Raw genomic sequence first — 19,414 nt, forward strand, 5'->3', positions numbered from 1 at the left:
CCCTTGATGTCTCTTCTTAGTAACTTCCCCTCCACCCCCTCCTTGGCTATAAAACCCCATCTGTTCTTGTCACATTCAGAGTGGAGCCCAATCTCTCTCCCCTACAGCAATAGCCGACACCTATCACAACATTCCTGAATAAAGTCTTTCTTACCATTTTAACCTGTGTCATAATAGTCTTTCCTTTAACAACAGTTAGTGGGTTGAATGGAGAAGGAAACGGCAACCCACTCCAGTATTCTTCCCTGGAGAATCCCAGAGACAGAGGAGCCTAGTGGGCTGCCGTCTATGGGGTCGCACAGAATCGGACACGACTGAAGAGACCTAGCAGCAGCAGCAGCAGCAGCAGTGGGTTGAATGGTACCCCCCAAAAAAGTTACGTCCACACCCTAAGACTGAGACCTGCGAGTATGACCTTCACATGGCCAAAGAGTGAATGTTACCTTTTGGGCCCTGAATGAAATCATATGTATCCTTATAAGTGAAAGGCAGAGGGTATCTGGGGACACAGACAACCACAAGAGGAAACAGTTTTGTGAAGACAGAAGCAAAGACTGGAGTGATGTGGCCTCAAGCCAAAAGATATCTGCACCCCAGCTAGCTGGGAGAGTCAAGAACAGAACCTGCGAGAGCCTCTGGAGGGGGCTTGCCCGTCCCACACCTGGATTCTGGAGCCCTGGCTTCCAGGGCTGTGAGGGAACACATTTGTATTGTTCTACTCCTCCCGGTTTGTGAGAATTTGTTGCAACAAGACACAGGAAACTAATACCGGGAGAGAAGTATGTCTTAGTGCATGTGGGCTGCTATAACAAAATACCGCAGGCTGGGCAGCTTCTAAGGAACAGCAATTTCTCTCAATTCTGGAGGCTGGGAAGTCCAGGATCGGGTGCCAGCCAGTTTGGTGTTTGGTGAGAGTTGGCTTTCTGTTTCACAGATGGTGCCTTTTCATTGTGTCCTCACATGGAAGGGACTAGGGAGCTCTCTGGGCCTCTTTTATAAGAGAACTAACTCCACTCATGAGGGCTCCATCTCAAACCCTAATCACCTCCCAAAGGCCCCACCTCCAAAGACCATCACATTGGGCATTTGGTTTCATCACATGAATTTTGGGGGTGATACAAACCATGGCAAAGTGGGGAGTGGGCCTTGCAGCCAGCTAAAATACTGAAAAGCGATATATTCAAGGGCTTTCCCAGGTGCCTCAGAGGTAAAGAATCCACCAGCAATGCAGGAGATGCTGGAGACACAGGTTCAATCCCTGGATCAGGAAGATCCCCTGGAGGAGGGAATGGCAACCCACTCCAGTATTCTTGCTTGGAGAATCCCATGGACAGAGGATCCTGTCAGGCTACAGTCCATGGGGTCGCAAAGAGATGGACTTGACTGAGTGACTGAGCTCGCATGCATGCATGCAATACATTCAAACCTAACATTTTACACTTTTATAATAAGCCTGAATTATTTTTGTGATTAAAAACTCATTAAAGCCATAAAACATAAGAGTATGTGAAAGCCATAAAACATAAGAGTATGTGAAATCTGGCTGATGGGGGAGCAAAGATAGAAGAAGATATCATGCTAGTCAGACAGACAGCTGAGACACAAGACCTTTAGCTGCTATTTCTCAACCCGAAGAAATAAAATTTAAACTGACCCCAAAATGTTCTCACACCTAAATTCTACCTCACTAAAGAAAACAAAAAGGCATCAAACAGCCCAGTTCCAGAGGAAGGAGCGTGAGGTGGAGAGGTCTGTTCTACAGCCTGAACTCCTGCCTCCCTGAAACGAGCATAGACTAGTTTCACAATGTGAAAGTGAAGTTGCTCAGTCGTGTCCGACTCTTTGCGACCCCATGGACTGTAGCCTACCAGGTTCCACCATCTATGGGATTTTCCAGGCAAGAATACTGGAGTGGGTTGCCATTTCCTTCTCCAGGAGATCTTCCCGACCCAGGGATTGAACCCGGGTCTCCCGCATTGTAGGCAGACGCTTTACCATCTGAGCCACCACAATGAGGAACATGATTTTCTTCATCTATCTGGTTTAAAGATGCTCGCTACATATCCAGGATTCCCTGGTGGCTCAGACGGCAAAGAGTCTGCCTGCAATGTGGGAGACCTGAGTTCGATCCCAGGGTCGGGAAGATCGATCCCCTTGGAGAAGGAAATGGCAACCCACTCCAGTATTCTTGCCTGGAGGATCCCATGGACTGAGGAGCCTGGGGTGCTACAGTCCGTGAGGTTGCAAAAGAGTCGGACACAGCTGAGCAACTTCACTTTCACTACACATCACAGGAATGAGCTCAACATTAACTGACAATTTCAAGGAAATAAAAGGCTGTAAAAATATAATTTTTTAGGAAAAGGCAGTGAGAAATACAAGTTCAAGAATATGATGAGGGGAGGGGGATAAAAGAAAAGAATAAGACGGGACAAGGGACTAAAAAGCGGCCCTGAGGGGGGCGGGGTGTCACCCTCTCCAGCGCGCAGTGACTGCTGGCATTTTCCACGTGTTCACACAAGAGTGTAGCCGCCAGAGGAATAAACAAACCTCACCCTGTGCTTTTTGCTGGGCCATCCGATGTTAGGAGCCATTACCTGAGAGGCAGCACAGTGAATCATCAGATGAGCCTTTATAAACAAAGCAGCATTCAGACCACCACAAAGGCCAGGAGTCCAACACCAGCTCTGCAGCCCTATCTCCTGTTACTCCTTTTCACAAAACCTCTGCTCTGGCCAGACGGCCCTCCTCTCTCCCGACACAGGGCTTTGCCTCCCGCCCCTGTTCTCTCTCCAGGTACACCCCCTACTTCTGTGGTTCCTGCCTATGTTTGCTAAGGCTGCCATATTAGACTGCCACAAACTTGGTGACTTAAAACAGCAGTCATTTATTCCCTCAAGGGTCTGGAGGCCAGACTCCAAACTCCAGGTATGGGCAGGCCAGTCCCTCCTCTGGAAGCTCTGGGAAGTATCCCTTCCTCCCCTCCTCCAGAGATTAGGCCATGGATGGAGATTCGGGGGCCAGCATTCAACCCGCTGCACTGACCAATCTGAGCTGTCACCGCTCACTAGAAGCCTTTCCTGGTCTCGTTTTCTGAAGCCAAAGATGGTTCACCTGTCCTTCTCACAGGCATACCTGCAGCTGCTTCTCACTGTGTGCACTGCTGCTTTTCCAAAGTGCAGCCTCCCCGGGGCAGGTGCTCCCAGAGGGAAGGAGGGAATTTCATGTTCCCATCTGGGCAGCCACCACACTGTGTTACAGTAACCTTTCGTGCCTGTCTTCCCACCTGAGCATCTCGAAGGCAGGGTCCACATCTTCCTCACCTTTGTACCCCTGGTCCCTCCCCAATGTACCTAAAAACAACAGGTGCTTAATTTGATGAACATATTTGTCAAACAAGAGAAAGAATGTATCTGTGTCCCAAGAAATGGGTTGTGTATATTACTGCTCATCGGGGGTACCCATGTGTTGCACAATGGCTGGTAGGAAAGATAAACATTTACAGCATTCTCACCTATTCAACCCACAGGGTCTGTCTGTAACTCCCAAGAGACTGATTTATGACCAGGGAATGGGTTGATAACCACAGCCTGAAAAACATCAACCCAGGTGATCACCAAGGTCTTTTTCTATCTCTAAATTCCATCATAACCAACAACTGGAAAAGCAAACTGGCATGCAATCAAATTGTGGTAATCTGACCAAGCAGAAAGCGACAATTAAGGAAAAAGGGCTAAATATGTGCAAGGTGTATGGAAGGCATTGGACAAAATAAAATGGGAACCTTGGATGGCATACTTAAGTCACGTTATCTGCAGACAATCTGTTAAACAAAAATACAAACCCATTGAATTCAATGGGTTATCGTGTTATACAGGCCACATAATGCTTGAGTGGCAAGTGGTCCTAAGAGCTCTGGTCACTTTTGGAGGGTGCCCTCATCCCATATCCGTCATCACCTGGATCAGTTCCCTCATCTCTAAGCCCTGCTGAAGCCGCTCCAAGCCACAAGGTCTTCATAAAATTCTCATAAAAACATTTTTTAAAGAGCACCACACTTCCAAACAGCTTTCAAATTATCATTAGACACAGAAACTTCCAAAAGCCTGAAGCCCCTCCATTCTGACCACAGTCCTCTAGGCTCCCCGCCTCCTGCTGCAGCACCCTCGCCCCCCAGCTCTCAGTGGCTGTCCAAATCCTCATCAAATGTTATCTGATGCAATCTTAAGGTATTCTCTTTCCTTAAGGATATTTTTATGTTGAGCTGGGAAACCAAAAAGCTTGTAAGATTGAAAAAGGATGAACTTCTAAATGTAAAATTTTAGGCACAAGGGAATGAGGAGACATGTTTAGGGAAATCCGAAATCCTTTCTGTACTCCTTCGAAACACACCTACTAGGGAACTAGCTCTTTACCTTCTTGACTTGACAGTGAGCCAGCCTGGCTACAGATACATCAACCCACGGGCAGCTGGCATCCTTAATAATGAACAACTTCCTTCTGTTCTGTCAAGAGCAGAGACAAAGACGTGATTCAGGGGCACTCAATTTGAATTATTGTCTTTGTTTAAACCTTCCCACTCAGATGGAGCTGTCAGCTGCCGCAGTCAGTCCAGGGAAGGATGAATGCCCTCAGGAGCGAAGCTGCTCAAGTGCCCAGGCGGCCAGCACATGGGGCTCTATCTCCACTGCCAGACCAGCTGTGGCCCTGAGGTCTGACCAGAGGCGATGCCCAGGGCTCAGCACCTAGAGGAAGGCAACAGGCTTCCTGTGATAAAGGCCCGCGATAAAGTTCTGGAACAGGACTTCCAAACTGCAGGCCCTGCAGACTCATTTGTGGGTCATGGAAGTAAGTTAGTGGGTCATAAGCACCACTTTTAAAAAACTTTTGATTGGAGGAGAATTGCTGTACAATATTGTGTTGGTTTCTGCCATACATCAACATGAATCAGTCAGAGGTATACATATGTCCCCTCCCTCCTGAACCTCCCTCCCAAGCCCCACTCCATGCCACCCCACTAGGTTGTCACAGAGCACGGGGTTGAGCTCCCTGTGTTATACAGCAAACTCCCACTGGCGATCTGTTATACACACGGTAATATATATGTTTCCAGGCTATGCTCTCCATCCGTCCCACCCTGTCCTTCCCACGCTGTGTCCACAAATCTGTTCTCTATGTCTGCATCTCCACTGGGGATCTGGAAATAGGTTCATCAGCACCATCATAAACACCATTTTAAAGAATAAAACAGAACTAGAAATATCAGAGTGTGGTGCATGTATTTTGGGAAACAACTGTTTCCTTGCATCTGTTTAAATGTGTATGGACACAGTAGGTCACTATGTAAAATGTATTTCTTCTCACAGGTCACAGTCAAAGAGTCTGAAAGCCACTATCTTTGCACAAAAGTAAATCAAGTGTTCTGTTCAAAGAAATAATAAAAATATAACCCACATTTCTTTTGGGAATGCCAATAATTATCAAAAATACCTTGGACAGTGTCTGTAAACCAAGTCAACCTTTCTCGAGCATAGTTCTGGGGTCCTAAGATGTATTTTCAGAGATCTGGAATTCTTGATGAGAATTTTCACATTTTGTGCTCCTAATATAACTGTGCAGGACCCTGTGGGGTCTTCCCGGGACAGAGCCCTCCCCCATATCCTCTGCTACAGCTCCTCTCTGAAGTGCCTAGGTAATGGTATCTGATGCACACGCTTCCCGAGTTGTTTTACAGATGCTAAAACCCCCACCAAATGGAAGAAATTAACTACCTGATGATTATGAGACCCCAGACCCATGGGAGCCTAAGGATAACGTTAACCACCCAGCCACCCCAACGTCAATCAGAGAACTGTGCACGAATGGGCCACGTGCCCTGAGATCCCCTCGTCCCTCACCTGGGTTTTAAAATTGCTTTGCTGAAACTCTTTGGGGAGCTCAGGGTATTTTGAGCATGAGGCCTTTCCACCCTCACACACACCCAGTTCTCTTGCTTGGCCCTGCAATAAATCTTGCTCTGCTCCAAACTCCATTTCAGTTTGTCTGATCTCACTGTGCATCAGGCACACAAACTTGCATTTGGTAACATTAATGAGATTCTAAACTGAATATATTCGGAATCAATCAAACATCTTCCTCATAATTGTGTTGGGTCATATGGTTTAAACGTTCATGTTTGCATTCGTGTTTATCATCTAATGCAGGTGGCTGGACTGCTGAGAACACAAAAGCAGGCTTCATCCAGCAATGATACGTGCAAAGGCCAGGCCAGGTCATGCTGGGCTGTGGGGTCACAACCACCTGACCCAGACGAGGGGTGGGAGAACTGAGTTATCATGGGCAGCTGGTAAAGACAGGCCTGCTGAACAAGGAACCCGGGCCACAGCTCACACTTCCACGTCCGGGAGCAAACACTAGCAAACACTATGGATCCCATCTCTGTGTACACCAACTCACAACAGTTTTGTCATGGTAAATGTAAAAGTAAATGCAATAACCTGAGTGATTTTCACATTAACACAGAACAAAGGGACCAATCTAATGTTTTACAAGTTACATGGCTAATTTCATGTACATTTCCTATCATGTTGCTGAAGGTTTTTTTTTTTTTCTTCCGGTATGTCTAGAAGTTAAATTTGGCTGGAGGGGAAGACAGCTTGAGGTCTACACTTACGCATTTCATATTACTTTTTCCTACACATAAACAATTCTTGATCAATGGAGAAGTCAGAGCACAGGAAATACCAAATGGAGGTGAACTGCCTTGTTTTTTATTTGACTGTGGCATGCTTTATGGAAGTCATTTTGTGGCTAATTCATTTCCTTAATTATACTAGCCCTAGAGCAATATTATATGAGTTTATATTCCCCATTACTGGAGGGGGAAGGTCCCAGAACACACAGGATATTAAAAGGAAGCCAAGCTGAATGTTTTTTTTTAATTTAGCTGAGAAAAGCTGGTAGGTGTGAATTCTGAGAAAGGAAAAAAATTTAGCAATACATATCCAAAGCCTCTAACTGTGGTTTGCTCTCTGACCCAGAAATCCCACTTTCAGAAACTGACCCCAAAGTAGTAACTCTAGAGGTTAGAAAGGATTTAATTGCAAGAATATCAGGCGAGGGGTCAGTAGAGATGGTTCCGTCATGGAATGCCGCTGACGCTGAGGAGGTGATGCTATATGGTAAGTGTTTCCTTTATGCAAGGCTCTATTTAAGCACTCAACATCTACCTCCTCATTTAATTCTCAAAGCAGATCAGTCGAGTGGGTATGATTGTTCTCCCCATTTTACAGAAGACTAGGGGGAGACACCCAGCAGTTAAATAACTTGCCCAGCTGATAAGAGGCAAGGTTGAGGTATGCACCCAGAGTCTGACTCTAGGGTCTCTGCCCTGTCCTCTCAATGGATCACTAGAAGTCATGTAAAATGATGTAACATAACTGTGATAGAAATATAGAAATATCTCATTTTCATGAGATAGTGTGGCATGAACAAAGAAAGTTACAAAATATCACATACTGTAAACCTAACTTTGTAAAATGTAAAGACAAACAGGATATATATCAAAGTTAACTCCTGGTGTTTTTATATACTTGAATTTTAAGTTTTTTAACAACACGTCACTTAAAAAACACGCTCCAAGTAATCTTACAAGTTAGTTAGCAAGATGGCATATATATACAACATCATAGCCAACTTCTGGTGAGGATTAGTCACTCACCCTTCTATTGCTTTCTACACAAAGATAAGCCTGAGAGCTTTCTTATGGGACTTTGATTTAATAGCACTTGACTGTCAAATAAAAATTTAATCCCACTAAACTGTCTAAGAATTCATACTCCCTAGGAATCTTTACTCCAGCCCAAATCCTGTTCTGCATCATCAGGGCCTCGAGCCTGGCCTGTGACAACAGGCGGGCGGACCTGTGGGCGGCACCTGTCCCCACAATAACCCTCTTCCCAACAGAGGGGATAGTGCCCAGAAGCAGGGCAGTGGGCTGAAACAGCCGCCTGGGCCCTGGAGGCCAGGCCTGTGGCCACAATGAACAGTCTTCTTCCCTTTGAGGACAGGAGGGTATGAAAGACAATCCAAAGCCAACCACAACACCCAGGGCAGACCTGCATTTGAACAGTCTTGGTAGAGCTTAGAGCAGGGAACTCCCCAGCAACGAAGCTCTGAATCCGAGCTGCCACGGCTTGAGCATCCTGACCCAGCATGACTGGATCTGTCCTCACTCCCAACAACACAGAATTTGACACCAAATGTGAGATACAGGGGCTTCCCTGGTGGCTCAGCGGTAAAGAACCCGCCTGCAGTACAGGAGACATGGGAGACACAGGTTCGATCCCTGGATTGGGAAGATCCCTTGGTGAGGGGAATGGCAACCCATTCCAGTATTCTTGCCTGGAGAATATCACGGACAGAGGAGCCTGGAGAGCTACAGTCCATGGGGTTGCAAAGAGTCAGACACAACTGAAGCGACTTAGCATGCACGTACACACACGTGGGATACAGATGCTAAGTGTAATAACAGGGCATCATTCTAGACGCTTTCAATGCTCTGCCTGTGAACTTGAGAGAAACAGAGCTAAAAGAACCTCAGAGACGACCACTGGGTTCAGTGTCCATCAGCATGGGCGCCACTGGCATCTGGAGTGGACCAATTCTTCCCTGAACCCGGTGGCATTTCAGGATTTTAGTGAAGAAGGAATTCATAGGGCCTGGACTCCATCTTAGGCCTGTTCATGCTGATCATGCTCGGCCACCTTTCCAATGCACTCTGAACTCTGTGTTTAGTGCATATGAAAATAACAACAGAAGGATAAGACCACCTCCAGACAGGGGAACTTGAAGATCCTATCTAGGTTACTCATCGCCTAAGAGAAAACATACACTAATCATCCCTTCCTCCAGACAGGCCATATATTTTTCTGTATCCATCAGAGTATAACCTCGGATTTATTGATTATTGGCTAATTGTTTTGACTGTTTGAGCACATGAGCACATAGCACGTGAATGATAGGGTTACTGGGATTGTATTTTCCTTGGTTTATGTAAGTCTCAAGGAATTTGGAGTGGTGGGTTCAGACACATACACAGCGGGTATAACAGATTTTCACAAATGCTGGTCGGGGTCCTTGGCTAAGAGGAGACTCTGCCTTGGGCCTGCCGGTGTAATAAACTGCACTCCACTATCTGCACTGTCCTTCTGAGTGAGTTTGTTTCATGGAACGCATGGCTACAACATTAGTATCCGGGGTCCTCAACCATTAGTGCCTCGACACTTATTCCTTGGAAGAAAAGTTATGACCAACCTAGATAGCATATTCAAAAACAGAGACATTACTTTGCCAACAAAGGTCTGTCTAGTCAAGGCTATGGTTTTTCCAGTGGTCATGTATGGATGTGAGAGTTGGACTGTGAAGAAGGCTGAGCGCCGAAGAATTGATGCTTTTGAATTGTGGTGTTGGAGAAGACTCTTGAGAGTCCCTTGGACTGCAAGGAGATCAGCCCTGGGTGTTCTTTGGAGGGAATGATGCTAAAGCTGCAACTCCAGTACTTTGGCCACCTCATGCGAAGAGTTGACTCATTGGAAAAGACTGATGCTGGGAGGGATTGGGGGCAGGAGGAGAAGGGGACGACAGAGGATGAGATGGCTGGATGGCATCACTGACTCGATGGACGTGAGTCTGAGTGAACTCCGGGAGTTGGTGATGGACAGGGAGGCCTGGCGTGCTGCGATTCATGGGGTCACAAAGAGTCGGACACGACTGAGCAACTGAACTGAACTGAACTGACACTGCGACAATTTGAAATGTTCCCCCTCAACATTCCCGAGGGCCCCTGTAAGGACATTGCCAACCCTGGTCCAGAACCACTGACCTGGCCCACCACTGAGGCAGGGAAGTCAGTCATTTCCCATGCCACCTAAGTAGCTAGATGTCTCATAACAGTTTTGCGTTCTTTCCATTGTACCTAATTCTGCTCCTTAGAGCATGAGATCCTTCAAAATTAAGAACAAACTTCACACTTCACTGATAGGATTTATGGCTTCTGGATCTAAGCCTGACTGCCTGAGCTATTTTTTCAGTCTCGTTATGGGTATTCTGGTATGGGAGCATAATTCTATCATCATAATTACTCTAATAGGACCACAAAGTGTCTGAACTAACAACCAATATTCAAGGCTATGGGATGCACTGTACTCAGAACTCACACTGCCAAGAATATCTGTACCAGAGGAAAAGAGAGAGGTCTGGAAACATTTGTTAACAAAATGTTTTTCTTAAAGTACCATCACTTCAATCAGTCAGGGAACTGAGTCCTACATGGGATAGCTTTTACCAAATAATACCTTTTAGTTGGAGATTTTTTTTTTTTTTTTTTGGCCACAGGGCATTCAGGGTCTTAGTTCCCTGACGAAGGACGGATGGAATCCATGCTCCCAGCAGTGGAAGCCCAGAGTCCTAACCAAGGCATCTCTAGGGAATTTCCTTGAGATTTTTTTTTTTTTAATCAAGATACTCTAACTCAAACTAGTACTCATTCTGAATGTGACATCTCAACTTATATTTTAAATAATTTCTTGCTAGTTCTTAAATGACTTCTAACAAAATCAGTCCAAAGCGTGACAATGTTAACTGAAAAAATGGACAACATAAGAGCTCTGAGTGCAGTTGTATCTGGGGACTTTCTGAGGATGATAGCCCGGGAGACAGTCTCTCAGGCGGCTCTGAGGAACGGCTCTGAAGAGGTGCAGGGGCGGGTCACAGTATGTGCGGTGAGACAGAGGGGCACCCAATCCAGCACACATCTCTGTAGAAGGTTGCTATCATGTCACAAGCGGCAGATGTCTCCGTTCACAATTTTAGTGCTTTTCCAGGTATGAGAAGATGCAACAGGTTGGGTTCATAGCATTTTCTCCTGAAAACATCTAACTATATGAAGTCCTATGCTGCTAGCTTTTCCCAGAGCACAAAGTGCCTCACTCCTGATCTCTGTCCTGAACTCCTTTCAGGGCGTGTTAAAGGTCAGCGCCTGTTGTGGCTGATGACTTAATCCCCACAGAGCTAGCTAGGTGCCGAGAGACACTCTTTAGTTGGCACATATAACTTTTATAATTCACATATTAAATTTAGGACACTATAGCTACACAAATTCTTCCTCTTTAGTTTTGGGGGGGGGCACAAATTTCAGCACCTCCATTCTTTAGTAGAGGTTATTCATAAATTTAGTGTATAACTTTTCCTTCACTTCTCTAACTTGTAAGGCACATAATGACATTCCTTATATGAGTCACACAATTTACCATTATTATAAGAACAAGAAGGAAGGATGAACTGGAAGGGACTTAGAGACAAGAGAAAGAAGAGGGCTGTGCCTGAGGGACTATAGAAACATGAGGCCAAAAACAATGCTACAGAAATCTCAGGTAAAATTCAAAAAGTACTTTGAAACTAGCATCTACCATCAGATTTTGTATATGCACGTGCATGTGGGCAAATATGATTTTTTTCCTTAAACCAAATCCAATTAATGATCACTTAGTAGTATTCTTTTTCATTTCAGGAAACTTCATTGAGCCTCTGTTAACCGACATCCAAAGAAACCACTCCCACTGCATGTACCTGGGGAAATTTCCAGTCCACAGTCTCCGTCCCACACAGAAGTTTTACAGCAGAGCTGATTTGGGACTTACCTCTTCAGCCAGGGTGCCGGGTCCCTCACAGGGCACAGCCTGCAGCCATCCAGGGCTGGGCTTTGTGTGGCTGGAAGGATGGCGCGAGGGTCTGGAAGGATCTGCCTCGGGCCCCACTGACTATTTACATGTCAATAGTCAAACCAAAGCTCCCCTGACCCGGCCCCTCGGCACTCAGGCCCTGGGTTTGGTCCTTCTCACTCTCCACGGAGCCTGGAAGCCGCTGGCTGCCAGCAGGCATCTGGCAAACTCGTCATGAAGGATTTTTCACCCTCTTCAGAGTCTTGAGCCTAGGTAAATACATCACAGGCTTTTCAAATTATCCACGGACACCACACTGGGAGAGATGAATGCTTTAGATAAGACCGACAGAATCAGAATTCCAAAAGAAGTCTGTCTGGCTTGGAAAAAAAAGAAAAAATGAGCTGAAAGGAAAAAAAAAAGTTCAGAGAAACAGAGGTTTCCATCTTTCACTCAGACTCAAAAAGCAACTGCTCTGGAGTTTTAGTTTACTTATAAGTCAGTATGAAACGATGGAGTGATATGTAGAAACAAGAAACTGAACGAACTTTAACAGTGTTAGGATTTGTTATAAAAACACAGCCCTAAGGACGAGGAGGGGGGTGGGGAAGACTAGCAGGTCCACGTAGTATTTGACAGAGGAGAGTGGGTAACCACAAGGGCAGAAATCCTAGGAATCCTGTCCTGCGAGGAAGAAGTGATTTAGACAGGGTGGGGGCAGGGAATGGCCATCGCGGGGCGGGAAGGACACACAGAGTAGATTTATTCTGGGGCCTCCAGCCAGCAGACAAAGGGTTGATGGCTGGACGGAGCTAGCATCTGCATATGCTGAGGACAGCTGTTTAACAGTAAAAAACACTGCCTCTGCCCTGCCACCCCGACCCCACCAAGAGTCAGACCCAAGGCTGCTGTCCTGCAAGACCCCTAGACCAACCCCATCCCCCCTCTCCCCAAGAGAGGTGATGGCAGAAACTCCTTCCAAGCCAGCTGCCTTCAGGGACTTCCTTACTTAGCCTCTGATGTGAGAAGATCACCCTGACTACTTATGGGTTCTCAGGATCTTTCAAGCTGGAAACAGGATGACTATGAAAACAATATATATGGATTTAAAAAGTGGCATAATCTGTGTAATGTACCAAGACTGATTTATCCTGAGACGAATCCACTCTTGTGATGCTCAAAAACAGTCCAAGCCTTAGTCATTTCTGAAATTACAAAAGTGCAGATCCGTGACCCATTTATTATGGTCTGAAAATGGCAAGGTTGGCTTCCTGGATCCATTCCCTTACCTTCCTTCTCCTTCTTCCCATTTCTCAAAAAGTTGCTGATATAATCTGGGTCACTTACAGCACTTACATTTACAAAGTGTTTTACGGTCAGTTGCATCTTATGAATATTTCATAGGCAGGATCTCTCTGCTAATTTAGGACTGAGAAGTAAGGAAAGGAGGGAGTTCCAGGGAACACCTTCAGAAAATGTCCGCAGGGACTGAGGGGACCTTCTTAAAGGGGACTGTTTCCCCCTTAAAAATCTCCTCCCCAGGAAAGCTTCTCTCTCCATCTACATTGGGAAAGAATCAAGAGAACTGCTTTGACCCACACTGCCCCTAGCACTGTTCTGGGTACCAAGCAGATTCAGAAGAGACTTCAAGCCTCCTCATACAGTAGACACCTAACCACCACCACAACCATCGGGCTTCCCAGGTGACACAGTGGTAAAGAATATACCTGCCAATGTAGGAGACGGAAGAGATGTGGGCTGGATCCCTGGAGAGGGAAGAACCCCTGGAGTAGGAAATGGCAACCCGCTCCAGTGCTGTTGCCTAGAAAATTCCGTGGACAGAGGAGCGTGGTGGGCTACAGTCCGTGGGCTCACCAAGAGTCAGACACAGCTGAGCACGCACACACCACCACCACCACCACCAATACACTGGCCCATCACCTAAGAACATTATTATAAAACAGCTCTCAACATTCTCCCTTTTCTAAAGTCAGCAGAGAAAATGCACAAGGTATGTATGGATAAAATTTTGGTAATTACTGACAAATTACCCCCCAAATAGATTTACTCTCCCTCCCCTGTCCTACAGGTGTGCCATTTTCCTACCTGACCACCAACATGGACATGATCAGTCTGTATTTTTATGTTTTGCTTTGTTATTGAGAACAGGATGGGAGCAATCTTGTTTTGTTCACTCTGTATTTCATTTATTGTTACTGAGGTTAAGCATCATTATATTTTTTAAATGCTAGGGAAAAAATTTGGAGAAACATCCTAAATTGCAGACCATGGTTGTTTATCTTCATGGAATAGGAATATAAGAGATTTATACTTTCCACATATGTGCTTCTGTAGTGTTTAAACTATGCATGACTTTGGTTTTTTTTTTTTCCCCTGACTTTAAGAGTAAAGTTTTTTAAGTAACTAGTGGGACGTTTTTTTAAATTATATCAATGATTGTGTGTTATGTGTTAGTCGCTCCGTCGTGCCCAACTCTTTGCGACCCCATGGACTGCAATCCACCAGGTTCCTCTGTCCATGAGATTTTCCAGGCAAGGATACTGGAGTGGGTTGCCATTGCCTTCTCCAGGGGATCTTCCCAACCCAGGGATTGAACTCGGGTCTCCTGCACTGCAGGCAAATTCTTTACCGACTGAGCTACAATTATTCAGGGCAACCTTTGGGGCAGAGAACACAAAACTAATTAAGGTGAGTCCTTGCTCCTTGATATTCACTATCTAGTTGAGTGAATAAAATATACTCACACTCACTTTTTTTTAAAGAGCAAATTTTATCCTCAATGCTGTCTTTAAAAAAAAAAAAAAACTTATTTATTTGGCTGCACCAGGTTTTAGTTGTGTGTGGCATTCAAACTCTTAGTTGGGGCATGCGGAATCTAGTTCCCTGACCAGGGATTGAACCTGGGCCCCTTGCATTGGAAGCAGGGAGTCTTAGCCGCTGGACCACCAGGGAGGTCTCTCACCTCACTTTTAAAATGAGGAAACAATACAAAGCTTGCTAGCAAACTCTTCTCTCACTGAGAACCCCATCACTCCTACATGGTTCCTTCATGCCCACATAGGTCTAGCATGTCACCATGATTGTGAGGTTTTTGTTTACTCTATGGCAGTACATACTCTGCCAACATTTAGGGTCTAAGAGAATGCAGAGGACAAGTCTTTTTGAAAAAAGCTGGGAATAGAACAGAAATAGCCCACTTGGAAGGCTGATCTTTTGGGACAATTAGATTTCAGATAAGCACTGACCTAAGAGAGTATAAGCAGAGGCCAATACACACATCTGCTGGTGAGAAACCAGCACAGAAATTGTGTGGGCAGGTTTGTGATGGTGCAATGCCCTTTAAGCAGGTTTTTCTCAGGGGGAGGAAAGAATATAAGGAGGAGGGGGTCTTCCATCCCAAATAACACAAATCTCACTTTGCTTCCTAGGAAAGGTTCAGTCTTCAAAAGAGGGAAGTACTGAATTGTTTTAATACACTCTGGCCTATACAGTCCATGGAATTCTCCAGGCCAGAATGCTAGAGCAGGTAGCCTTTCCCTTCTCCAGGGGATCTTCCCAACCCAGGGATCAAACTCAGGTCTCCGCATTGCAGGCAGATTCTTTACCAACTGAGCTATGAGGGAAGCCCCCAAAGGGTATAAAAGATTATAATAAATTTAAATGGATATGTTCATAAATTTTTACTTGATTACTAATGGGAATGTAAATCAGCATTTCTGAAAAATAATTTTACTTTTTTGATACTGTAATTCTACTTTTAGGATTCTATCACTAAGGAAATACTTCTAATTGTGGGGAAAACTTTCTGCAAAAAGATGTTCCTGACAGCATTATTTATAATAGCAAAACTGGAAACAGCATCAGGGAGAGTCTTATCCAATAAAAGAGGATGATTCAATAAACATGGAAACTTCCACTTACTAGAATATTATACTGCCCTAAAAATGATGTTTCAAGTTTCACATTGGGATGTTATGCAATTCAGTAATGCATTGCTATGAATCTATCCTAAAGAAATAAGAAAAACACAGGAAAGTAAAAACACCCTAATGTTCAACAATAGAAACATTAAGTGAGCTCCCAGTGGTTCTTCCAAACTCAGCTCAAGTGGTACTTCTCCTGAGAAATCTGCCCTCACCCCTGGGCCAGCTCTGGGCTCCCATGATGCCCTGAGCACTGCCCACCACAGCATGACCCCAGGGTTCAATTCCTCTGTGCCAGTCTAAGCACCTCAAAGTCAGGGAACTTGACTTTGTTGGTTTAGTATTCCCAACCCAGCACAGTAAATCAGCATCCAAACGTCTATATTATGTAAGATTATATATGTAATCAGCGCATTTGCCTTTGAGAGATGCCATAACCAAATACCACAAACCTGGTGACTTAAACAACAGTCACAATTTATTGTCTCCCGATTCTGGAGGTCACAAGTCTGAAATAAAAGTGTCAGCAGAGTTGATGCCTTTTGAGAGCTGTGAGGGAAGGATCCACTCCAGGTCTCTCTTCTTGACCTGTGCATGGATAGCATCTCCATCTCGGTCTGTCTCCAAATTTCCTCTTTTCATAATGATACCAGTCGTGCTGGACTAGGGCCCACACCAATGACTTCCTCAATAGAGACCTTATCTACAAATAAAGTGACAACCTGAGATAAAGGGAGTTAGGACTTTCACAGTACATTTTAGGGGGACACAATTCAACCCATAACAATCAGCAAATGTGTAGATTTATGAGAGCTCACAACAATTTTAAAATGCGTGTTTTATAATGTTTAATTTAAAAAGGGGTATATTCATGTATACAGTAAGAGTTCTTAACTTGGGTTTTATTTTAGAGTCCATGATCATCCCCAAATTAACCACTAATGGTAGAAGATCTCAAATTTTCTTTAAAGAAATAAAATGTGAAGGTAATAAAACAAAATATTAATGGTATATGCCTCAGGGTGATATGGATTCCTGGAATTATTTCTCAATTTTCTGTAGTAGTTTCAAATTACTATTATAGTCAGAGGAAAAAAAAAAAAAGCACCTTCCACTTTTTTTAAAACAGAAAACTGGTATTTTTAAAGGTTTAAGGACTTCTCTGGCAGTCCAGTGGTTAAGAATCTGCGCTTCCACTGCAGGGGGCATGGGGTGGATCCCTGGTCAGGGAACTAAGATTCCAAATGCTACATGGTACAGCCAAAAAAACCTGAGTTTAGGAATATGTAAAAATGAATATGGTTTATACAAATAGTATATTCTCAAACTGCAAAATAAAATAAATATTAGGGAAGAAAATATATATAATGCTCACAGAGTTCATTAACAGAAGTTATAGAAAGAGTTTGGGTATTTCTTCCTAATTTTTGTGTGTTTTCCAAATTTTTAAATAATGAATTATATTACTCTCATAATCAGAAGAACCCAATACATCTTAATTAAGAACATGCAGTGTAAGTTGTATATTAAACATTCAATAATAAGAGCTGAATTAGCACATTATGGTACAATGACAAAATTTAGCTTTTAAATGACATTATGAACATACAGAAACAGGAAACAGCTTATGAGACAGTTCTGTGAAAAAAAAAAAATTGTAACAGTAAATTATACAAATTATAACCAGTAAAATACATCCATATGCCAACAGTAATTTGCAAAAATGAGTATCTATTGAAAGTAGGATTATGTGTTATTTTTAAAGATTCAATATAGTTATATATTTTCATTTTAAAGTATTTATGAAAATGTATTCTAAGTATTCTTAGAAAATGTTCTTTTCTAAGAATATCTGTAAATCTTTTTACACTGTCTGAAATAGCTTCCAGCCATTCCAAGAATCAACTTCTTAACTAGAAGATGACTGGTAAAACTTCAGTCTTGTCTGGCTCCCAAAAAACAACCCACAGTATTTGTTACAACTCAGTGGTTGGTTTCACCTTCACTTGTTGGAGGACGTGCACATGGATACACCCTTTCTAAAGGACAATTTGGCAGTACTTGGTAAACCTATTAACATTTCACTCCCTTTGTGCATTTCCACACATCTGAGTAACAATTCTACATACATACAAAATAAAGGTTAACAAGAATGAACAACTGGTCTACCTAGGGTGGCCCTTTCTCACAGGGGGCTGTAGGAAGTACAGTTTCAGTCAGAAAGCAGTTGAGAGACTTAACAATAACTACTAAATGGAAAGCTCATGCAGCTTTGAGTCACTGCCTGGTTTACTATTTCCTTTGATGTCTTTATTTCTGGCAACCAACCAGAAACAAGGGTGTTGATTCAACTCTACATGTTCCAATCATATGCATGCCAGTACAGATGCTAAGATACAGATTTAGTTGAAATATGCACGTTTTAGATTGTTTTCTTCTTAGCTCCCAGCTTCACAAAAAGAATTTAAAGTACAGCAACTCTTATTTGAAAACAGTCATAGAATGGGAGCCATATATGCTCTCATTTTTTATTTTTGCTTAAACAGGAAATGTCCAGATCTTAGGTTTGGGCTCCTAGGGTTTGTCTCCTAAATAAGTGTGTTTCCATCCATCTGTTCATATTTACATAATGAGTCTTGAGATTGTTGCCTTCTGACAATTTATAAGTAAGACAAATTTCTCATTTTACATTGACTCCCTCAGTGGCAGGGAGTACAAATATTCTGATCAGATCAAGAAATATTTGATCTGATATTTGTACAAATATTCTGATCAGATCAAGAATGTAGGTTAAATTATATCTCCTCAGTGTAGGCTATAAAGGAGGCAGAGTAAAAAAGTACAAATAATTTCAAGCCAAAATGAAATAAATGAATTAGGCTTGTTTCTAGACTATATTCAATTAACAATGTAGTGGGCAATTTTCAGATTAAAAAAGAGAAAAAATTTTACAAGTTATTGATACTTATAGTTTGTCAATGAAAGCATCTTTATGAACACTGATCATATCTATTTGTGCACCAATGCACATTCTGAACATTTTTTTCTCGACCTCAAGCTAATGACAGCTTTAGAGGTGAGAAGCAAAAGATAAAAGGAAGCTGGGTGAGTTGTATAGTATTTCATGGGGGCCACCTGGGGAAGTCTGGCAGATAAGCATTACCTCCTGTATCCCTTTCATACACAGCATTACACGTTGTCCATTTTTTTGTCTCTTTTTTTTTTTTTGCTGTACTGCTGTGACTTGTGCTATCTTAGTTCCCCAACCAAGGATTGAACCTGGGTTCACAGCAGTGAAAGCCCAAGTCTTAATCACTGGACCTCCAGAGAATTCCCTATAAGATGTCAATTTTTAAGCCTCAAGTCCCACCATTAACTGGACTGACAATTGCTTAGAAAACAAATTTTTTAAAAAACCATTCCCACTGGTAATATGAGATGTTACTTTACAAAATAATGTTACTTCTCTTAAAAGCAACACTATGCATCAGGGACACAGACATTCTCTGGTGAGACTTACAATTAGGCAACCCTAGAAGGATAAGAATAAAGACAAGATTTTATAAAGAAAGAAAAACCAAGAAGTGACACCTTTGAAGAAAAACAAGTTTTAGTCAATTCTCTAGATCTACAGCAGTGATTACATAAAACGAAAAACAAAGGCAAGGGAGCAAAAACTTACAGTGTGCCTGAATTCAAAACGTGAGATGCCTGATCAGGAATATAAAAATCGACAATGTCTGACTTAAA

The sequence above is a fragment of the Budorcas taxicolor genome, chromosome 9 (assembly GCF_023091745.1).
Source record: "Budorcas taxicolor isolate Tak-1 chromosome 9, Takin1.1, whole genome shotgun sequence".
NCBI classification, from domain to species: Eukaryota; Metazoa; Chordata; class Mammalia; order Artiodactyla; family Bovidae; genus Budorcas; species Budorcas taxicolor.